Below are 8948 nucleotides of genomic sequence, written 5' to 3' on the forward strand. Positions count from 1 at the left end.
CCAGGCCTCTTTGGTACAGGCACAGCTCCCTCATCTAATGAAATGCCTTCTCCTTCACCCACGAGCTCTCTGTGATCTCTCACCTTGCAGTTATACCACAGTGAGGGCCAGAGCAGAAGGTCTAAATCAAAGGCTTCTGGCAGTTTCTCATTCCACAGACCATCCAGCCTCTTGAGTCCGTGTCACTTGACTCACAAATGACCTGGGAATTATTGCAATACTTCACACTTTTCCCAGTCTGTTTGCAGCAGTTAAAATGGGAGGGAGCAGGATGTAGAACTCTCGGCTTGGAGAAGCTAAGGAGTAGGGAACTCCCTATCTAGCTAGGGAGGTTGTAAATAGAGCCCTGGGTGAGTGGGAGGCAGGAGGCTGGGTTCTTTCTTGATTCATTTTAACACACTTGGACCCATTGCCAGTGTGGGTGAGGATGGAAAAGTTCAGAGGTGCCTCCACTGACAGGGAGCCCAGATGGTGTGAGCTGCAGTGCACCTCTGAGGGGGCAGATGTGCCCAAGCCTTGCCAGGTGCGACTGAGGGCAGATGCAACGCCTCAAAGTAGCCAGAGGAAGAAAAGGTCCGTGGAGAAGGAGGCAATAGGTCTCCTGTCTAACTGACCCACATCCTGCAGGGATCATTTTCACAATTCTGGTCTCCTGCTCTGAAGCCCTGACCACCTTCCATGTGTTTGACACAACAGTGCCCTAGAGCAAGCATCGTCCATGGAGTGCCTGATGGCCACTGCATTCTGTTTGCCCCACACATGGTTTTCTGGGCTTGTGGCGTTCTCATGTTCACCCCTATGGATGCTTTCTTTTCCTCCCCACGTGTCCTCAATTCTTCCACTGAAACAGTGGAATGGGGCAGATGACTAGATAGGACATTCCAGGCAACAAAGCCCTGCCACCTGCAGCTGCAGCCAGTAATTCAGCAGATCTTTAGGGCCAAGGATCCACAGGAGTACCATTCCACACACCATCTAAAACACCTCCCAAGCCCTTGCTTTGCCCCAGTTCCCACTTTTCTATGTGTGGTGTGCTGGTGACATTGTTTGACTCTAAGAGCCTATGCAGGCTTTTACAGCTGCACCACACGTTTTTTGGTGTTTTGATTCTATTTGTTCATTATATGGCAGATAATGAAGCACTCCCCTGACCCTCAGACAGGCTTGCTTCTCCTCTCTCATCCCCAGTCCTGCCAGCCATGGAGGCAGAACACCTGTGCCTTCAGTCCAATGGCTAGACCAGGCAGGGACAGTGGTGAGCTGGCTCAGCCCATGACTCTCTTGTCCTGCAGGATGGCAACCTGAGCCCAGAGGAAATGGAGAGAGGATGAATGCATAGCCTTCTCTTTGCTTCAGGTCTTTTTATTTCCACTCCCCCCTCTCCTTTACATTCCTATGCCAGTCCCCCTCACCATTTCAAAGCACTGTGCAGAGCTCTCGGAGTGCAAAGTGCAGGGGGAGCAGTGGGAGGGTCAGGCGAGGACTGAGAAGGGCAAGAGGAAAAGGTCAGTGACGCAAGCCCAAAGCGATGGCTCTCAGCTGAGCTGCTCGGCTGTTTGTCCGTGCTGCGCTATTTCTACTAGGCAACAATTCACACATCTGGGGACCACAACTCCTTCCACCACCCACGCTCTTCCCTCCCCCACCACGGGGGCTGAGGCAGGGGAGGGGGAAGGACAGAGAGATGCTGCACCAGCTTGCTAGCATCGTTTCCAAGACCAAAAGGATAAAAACCCTGAGCAGTCCTTTTCATCAGCCACTTTCCCTCTGAACGCTGAGCATCTCTGACGAAGGAACCTGCTGCCTGCAAAGAGGCGGGGGACAGTAGCAAGAAAGTGGGGGGTCTTTTGTGGTGCTTGTAGTGTCACCCTCACCCTTGAAACATAAAAGCAACAGTACGTGCTTCCTATTAGAATTAAAGCCTCACCTAAGTAGACCGTGGCTAAGAGAAGGGACCCTGGTGCCTGCGGACACGTGCTGTCCTTGGCCTGTTTCCAGGGTAAGCATTCAAGTGGAGCCAAGTGCTTGATGCCCCCCCCGCTGCCCCACTGGGCCTGGACTGTGCTCTGTGCATGTGTTTGTGTGCACGAATGTGTGCACAGGTGCAAGCACAGGGCAGTGCCCCCACGGACCTGCCCCACAGCCTGCTCCACCTGTGGGACACAGCACCTGCCTAAAATAGCCCTCCCAGCCCCGTGCAATTGCTCTTTGCAACTGCAGGGAGAGGGAGGGTGAAATCATGAACTGCTTCAACACTCTGTGCCCTTTCCTGCCTCTTATGTGGGAGCTACCAGAGCAACAGGGAACGGCAGTACCCAAAATGACATTTCCTCCCTGCCCATGCATGTCAGCCAGGAAGAGAAGGGGAGAAAAGTGTAACCCTGTGTGTCTTTCTCACAAGGAACTAAGACTTCTACATCCCGTTTCCCAAACAGAGGCACAGCCTATGGAGCAGATGGGGTGAGGTGCACCTTGGGCTTTGTGTTATGGCAATGAACCTGGCAGGTACCTCATGGACAGGGCTCTGTGTTGCATCTCTCAAGGAACATCTACAGGCTCCTCAGAGACCACAGTGAGGGAAACAGTTGTGTCCGTAGTGCTTGTTTTTCCTCCAAGTGGTGGTTTGCAATGTTCACCGGGATCTGGTTAGTAGTCTCCACTAACATGCAGCCTTGCCTGCCCATAGGCAAAAAAAAGGCTTTTCAATTGTGTGCAGCCTCATCTAGCCACAGAGCCACTGCTACAGGCAGTTCACATCAGAGGAGGGCTCCATAGGAGAAAAAGTCCCCAGAGAATCGATCCCATAGCTGAAACCCTGGCAGAGGTGTGCTCTCAGGAGGGCTGGGGAGCTCTTTGTTCTGAGCTGTTTCACAAGGTGGTGGTACATCCCTTGAGAGAGTGAAGTGCCCTCAAGTCCTTGGGCCAGGGGGTGGACCTGAACACCACCCTTGCCTTCCATTCCTTACACCCAGGCACACTGGCTGCTGCCTTTCTCATCAGACCTTCTGCCTACCCAGGTGGGGAGCAGCAACATTAGAGGGCAAATGGGAGGAGAGCTGAACCCGGGAAACCACAGAGCAGAGGAAAAATAGCTCTTCTGGCTGAGCCCAGGGGAGAAACAGGAATGCAGCTCCTGAGCAGAGAGCTGTAAGGAGACAGGAAGCTGCCTCCAAACAAGTAATTTCTGTGCAGGCATCTTAATGACATGAAAGTTAATAATTGCCGCAGTCACAAATCAGTAACCCCCGGAAGGGCTTAAGGGGGAGTAGGGGGTTGGCCCTTGGATAAGCATGACATCACCAACCATATTTTAAAACAAAATCAACAATCCAATTAATTCCCTTTCTAGAAACTGCTCAGGCACAGAGATGAAGAAAACAGAGGAGCAAGGAGAGCTCTGAGCAGAATGGGGGTGGTGGCTGTAATGATTTTTTCCTCTAGAGAAAGAAGGGAAATGTGATTAAACTGGGAGCAAGCCTTGATAATCAAAATACCTGAGGGTTTATTCTCAAGAATCTTCTTACAGTATCGTGTCTTGCCTTCAAGCAATTTTGAATGTACAATAAATCTCTAAATTCTTCTCAATTTATTAGGTCTGGAAGCTGTCCTTGCTTCATATTAGGCTTGTCAAGTATTTATACCCTCTAGCTTTAAATAGAGAGAGATGTAACACACTGACGGGCTGAAAAACAGAGCAGGGCTTTATCTCTCCAAGACTGCCCAGGTAATAAGGTAATGATTTCCCTCAAGGACAAGAGCAGCCACTGATGCTGAATAGCAAATCAGCCAGCATTCAGCTCATTAGCTTGCTTGGGCATGGATTTGGTGTGAGGCTGTTCTCTGAGTCCAGTGCTGCCTTCCTGTAGAACATATCACTTGCACAGGCAATCCCTCTTCAAGACAGTCCTGTGAGCAAGTTCTGTGGGCAATCAAGCCATGCATCTTCAGCATTCAGTGCCAGAAGAGCCCTCAGGGACTTGCAGAGGCATGTTTTAACACTGTAAGTAACAGCCCTACAGACCTGGGCAGTGGACACCTGGGTGTGATGCAGGACCCAGAGCCTGGTCTATGAATCTGTTTTTCAAGAAGATGGGAAGGTGTCCTTTACGCTCCTTTCTCTGCTGTGGAAATTGAGACTCAGAGAGGATGTGAGAGCTGTACACACATGCTGATAGTCCCATGGGTACATCACCCTCCTTACAGTTCACGCTGCTGAGTTTTCCATCGCAGGTGTGCCAGAATTAGACCATCTGCACACACAGGCACCACAATTAGCTGGCAGAGATCACTTGCCACACTGCTGTGTCTCAAATGCCTGCTGGGCCTCAGACACCATGTCCACAGGCTCAGACAAGGGTGTAGGCACTGGCCTTCCTTCATGTTGCTGAGCCTAAGGATGCCTACGGACGCAGAGTGCCAGGCCCAGGGTGACAGCCCAGGTCTTCCTCGAGTGTCTCTAGGGAGGGACTCTGGGTCTGAGCAACCCTTGTGGCACCATGAGCACTCATCAGGGAGACAGACATCGACTCCTGGGACCTCTTTTAAAGTTTGACTCTGCTGCTGGGCTCCAGCCCCTCCAGCCAAAGTCCTGTCACCATCTAGTTCAACCCAAACATAATGAGGAGCCAGGGCTCAGGAACTGAGCAGGGGCATCTCGTGACCATCCCGTGCTCCTCCTCATGAGTTCATAGCAGTGTATTCACAGCCAGACAGGCTAAGAGTGAAACTGCTTGAAAGTAGCATGCTCTCCCTCCCACCCTTTTTTCCCCACTTCTCTGTGGCTGTGACCATCACTGTCAAGGAGTGAAAGTGAACACCCCCTCCATTGCCTCCCACCTCTGGCCCCTGACTTGCCTCGAGTGAAAGTGCCTGTGAATGCCTCAGCCTCCTGACACTTTTGCCCATGTTCCTCTGTAGCCTACAGGGCTAGGGAATCCCTACTTTTGAACATTTTGTGTATTCATGTGTATATTTGATGTCTACTGCCTTTACCAGGCATATACATCAGGACACTCCGTAGGGCAGAATTTGGAAGAAAAGAAATGCAGGAATATCATCTGCTCTGTAGATAGGCTTAGTACTTGCTGCCCAGCATTGTTACTCCGTTGTGGTACCCGATTCCAGATCTTAAACTCCGTTGCTGAAATGCCTCTCCACTTTGACACAGTGGTGGAGATTAACCTGAGGGCAGTGTTTAGCCTGCAGCAGCAATATCCTTAGGGATGATGGAGCAGGAGGGAAAAAACCTCTCTCTTACTGCAGCTCAAGTTTGCTGTTTTGATACAAAGTAAAGCCTCTTTTAGGCCTGTAATGTGAAAAAATTGAATAAAGACCTCACTGATACACTGAGCAGTGGTTTCCCACAAGGCCATTTGAGAGACATTTTTCGGAGTAGAACCACAGTTTAAGGGGAAAATAACTGCAGATGTAGAACAACAGCGTAGTTTTGAGAAGCGCACGCATACGATTGGCAGGAAACTCAATGCAAAGGTTATAGTTAAAACAACATTATTTGGAAAGTACCAGAAATAACTTACAGAGCGTCTCGAGACCTTCACAGTGTATCCTGTCAGGAAGCGAACTTTAGTGGCCACCAGGGCATCTCTGTCCTCCTCCCTTCACCTCCTGCTGGTTCTGCGCTCTTTCCACTGCTCCAGTCCAGAGGGCCGTGAGGACAGTCCAAGATGGATCTGCTGAGCCCTCCACTGAGCTCACCCCGTGAGCTGGGTGGCTTGCAAGGCATCCCAGTTAGCCTGGTATTCTGGTCCCACTGAGAGCCAGCAAAGGCAAGGGATGTCCCCAGCCTAATGAACACGATGAGCTGGTGAATCGTGGGGTAGTTTGACACCACACAACACTTTTGCCTTCGTGCTTCTTCTCTGTCTCTGTTGCCCTGTTCACCTTTGCCATTTTGCAGAGACTCTCAGTGGACGTGCAGCTGAAAACGAGCAGTTTCAGCAGCACTGCTCTTCTCTAATGAAAGCTGTGTGAGGGGAAAAAGTCTTGTGCATAAGTACATGCCTCAGTCTTGAGTATTTTTAAAACTTTTAAAGCTTATGAAACCAGTCTGGCCCAAACAACATCTTTAACCAAACCTCCATCATCACACTTTTACCTGCCACTTTAACACTGAACAACAACACTGACTGCAGAGTTTACCCATCCCAGCCACCATTATGGGGACAGGAAGATAAAGACAAGAACACCTCGCATGTGTTGCTGACAATGTGGTTTTGTTTGGCTTCTCACATTACAAATGGCACTATTCCTAACAATATCAGTGTAAAGGAGATAAAAAGTGCTACATTCTCAGTAGCACAACATCTTGGGCAATCAAGTTTGAAAACTGTGCTGGCAGAAAGCATAATTTATATGTGCCAAATGAGGTCTGCACATAGTACCATTATCATGTCTCTGGAGGAAACCTCTTATTTATGCCGCACAATTGTTGTTTCAATGCATTTTAAACTGTGTTTGCAAGGCAAATATGCTGAAGAAGTTTGTGTCCCCACACATCAAGGTTTGGTTGTCTGTTAGCTGATCCGTCAGACCATTCCCTCTCCCTTCACAGTTTTGGAAAAGTCAGTCAATTCCAGTTGCCCTTGACAAAGAGGTATATCTCTTATTACTCTTGAGCAAGGGTATCTTGATAGAGGAGTGCTGGTTTTCCATTGGCACCCTCTGTGGGAAAGTCTTCAGTGTGACACCAGTCCTTACTAGATAGAAGAAAATCTGCACAAGAGTCTATCACAGAGAAACAGATCTAGAAAAAAACAGTCTCCAGAGAGGCAAGCTGATCACACAAATCCTTGTTTCCAACTGCAGCAGTCACCCATCTCCTAGAGGGCCTGACTACATGTTAAGTTTTCCACTTCCACTGTTTCAGGTACCATAGTGCACAATCAATCTCATAAGATTTTTAGATATTAAAAGAAAAACCAGAAAAAAATAGGAAAAAAAAGGAATCAGTGGATTTTTTTCCTTGATAAGCTGAACAGAGCTGTGCTTTGTGCTCTTGCTGTCCCAAAGTGGTCTCTGGTCTTAAGCTGTAGGTTTCTGCAGTCTGAAGGACAAACAGGAAAAATGATGGTTAATAGGAATGCTCCATTGCAGCTGCAATGTCGGTGATACCAAGATCTTACTCATAGAGCACTTCATTGCTTCAGATGAGGATTTCTGTGTCAGAGTAAGCTGCATTCATTTTAAGAGTTCCTGGCAAAGGCGGGCTGTGGCCTGATGATCCATGCCATTGCAGCTCCATCCCAGTGGGAGCCTCCACAGTGCAGCATACACAGCCAGCGGTTACCAGAGCAGGAGAGCATACAGCTCATCCTCTCTGCTGCTCCTCCTCAGCAGAGGCTGGCTGGTTCTGATTCCCCAGTTGTCCTCCCCAAGCCTGGCCATGACAAGAGTTTTCAGATGCCTAGTAAGAGCATTCAAATGACAGCTCTCAAGACTCCCGGTCCTTGTTGTGCGTGGTGAAGAAAGAGGGGCTGCACTCCACTACTGCTGGCTGAGTGAGTGCTTGGTTCTGGATCAGCTGCAATACTTTCCCAGAAATGGCCATGAGGACTGACTACTGCAGCCTCCTGCAAAACAGCTCTGCCCATGCCTTCAAGCTACTGGTTTGCTCCAACGCTATTTCTTTTTGAGGTCTAGTATCTTCTGAGATCCAGTGTCTGGGCTGGGCTTCCTGTGACTAAGAACTCATCCTCCTCCTACACCCTTTTTCCACTACCTGAATCCAAGATCCCTTTGTTGTTAAACTCAGTCCCATCCTCCAGGTTTATAGAGCCCTCAAACAGGAACTGCCTGGAGACTTGTGATTAGCCTCCGGCAACTTTTGGTCAGCAAAACTTTCTTGCCAGACCTGAGCTTGGGCCTTGAGCTGCTCTAGGAGAGAAAGATGAGAAGCATGGAGTGTGGTGACCACTGTAAATGTAAGAGGAGACTCTCGGCATCTGACCTCACACCAGTGGCCATCATTGTGCAGCGCAGACCAGACAGGAAACATGATGTGCTGCACTTCAGAGAATTCTATTTCTGTATGGAAAAGAGAGAGGGGGGTGAGGACACATTTGCAGGTCCGTGTCTATCTGTGAACCGGGCAACCATCAGGCTGTGGATTTGCACTTGTACATCTGCCTTGGCTTGGGATGTGAAGGCAACGAAAGGGACTATCTGTCTGCAAAGGTGAGGGCACTGGAAGCTTTGGAAGAAGGTGGAAATATTTTTTGTATCCTTGTCTGCCCTGTTGAATGGACAAGCCATGCCAGACAGGCACTGCAGCTACTGCAGGGTGGCATTGCCAGGCTGGACTAGCTGCAAGGCTTAGGTCAGAGGGGGTGGTTCTTCCTTCTGTGGAGTGAATGGGGTGTTTGGCTGGGTAGGGAGGCAGTGGCATGGGTGTTCTTGTGGTGTCACAACATCTGCGAGTGTGAGGGTGTGACTCAAATTTGTTCACACTCAGCGTTGACCTGGTTCTACTCCCACTGCAACCCAAGATGGATCCTCTAAAACTGGGGCAACGATGTCTGGTTTCATTCAGGTGTGGCTCAGGTCAACAACTCCAGCTATTTTTCACAAAGTGGTCCATGGTATTTCTACTGTAGACAGACTCCTGTCCCCAGTTTCAAAGTGATCTGTAAACTTGTGCAGACCCTGAGAGCAATATGAGTGAACCACTTGGGTGTCTGAAAGAGGAAGCTATGGGTCTTGCCAGTATCCCAAGAGGACAGGTCCCTTTTGCTCTCTCTTTTGCCTCCCAGCAATGGTTTAAACTGGTCCCAGTACGTCTGAGCAGTGCTAACACCTGACCCCTCTAACCCGGTTTCTGCACTTATTGCTTTATCAGCAGGAAGTAGAATGTGGTTTGGGTTTTTTTATTCTTGGCCTTACTAGCCTTTTCGATACTTCGGGGCCTTGTCTCAGTCTGACAAGGCAAGCAA

The sequence above is a fragment of the Aphelocoma coerulescens genome, chromosome 1A (genome assembly GCF_041296385.1).
Source record: "Aphelocoma coerulescens isolate FSJ_1873_10779 chromosome 1A, UR_Acoe_1.0, whole genome shotgun sequence".
Classification (NCBI taxonomy): Eukaryota; Metazoa; Chordata; class Aves; order Passeriformes; family Corvidae; genus Aphelocoma; species Aphelocoma coerulescens.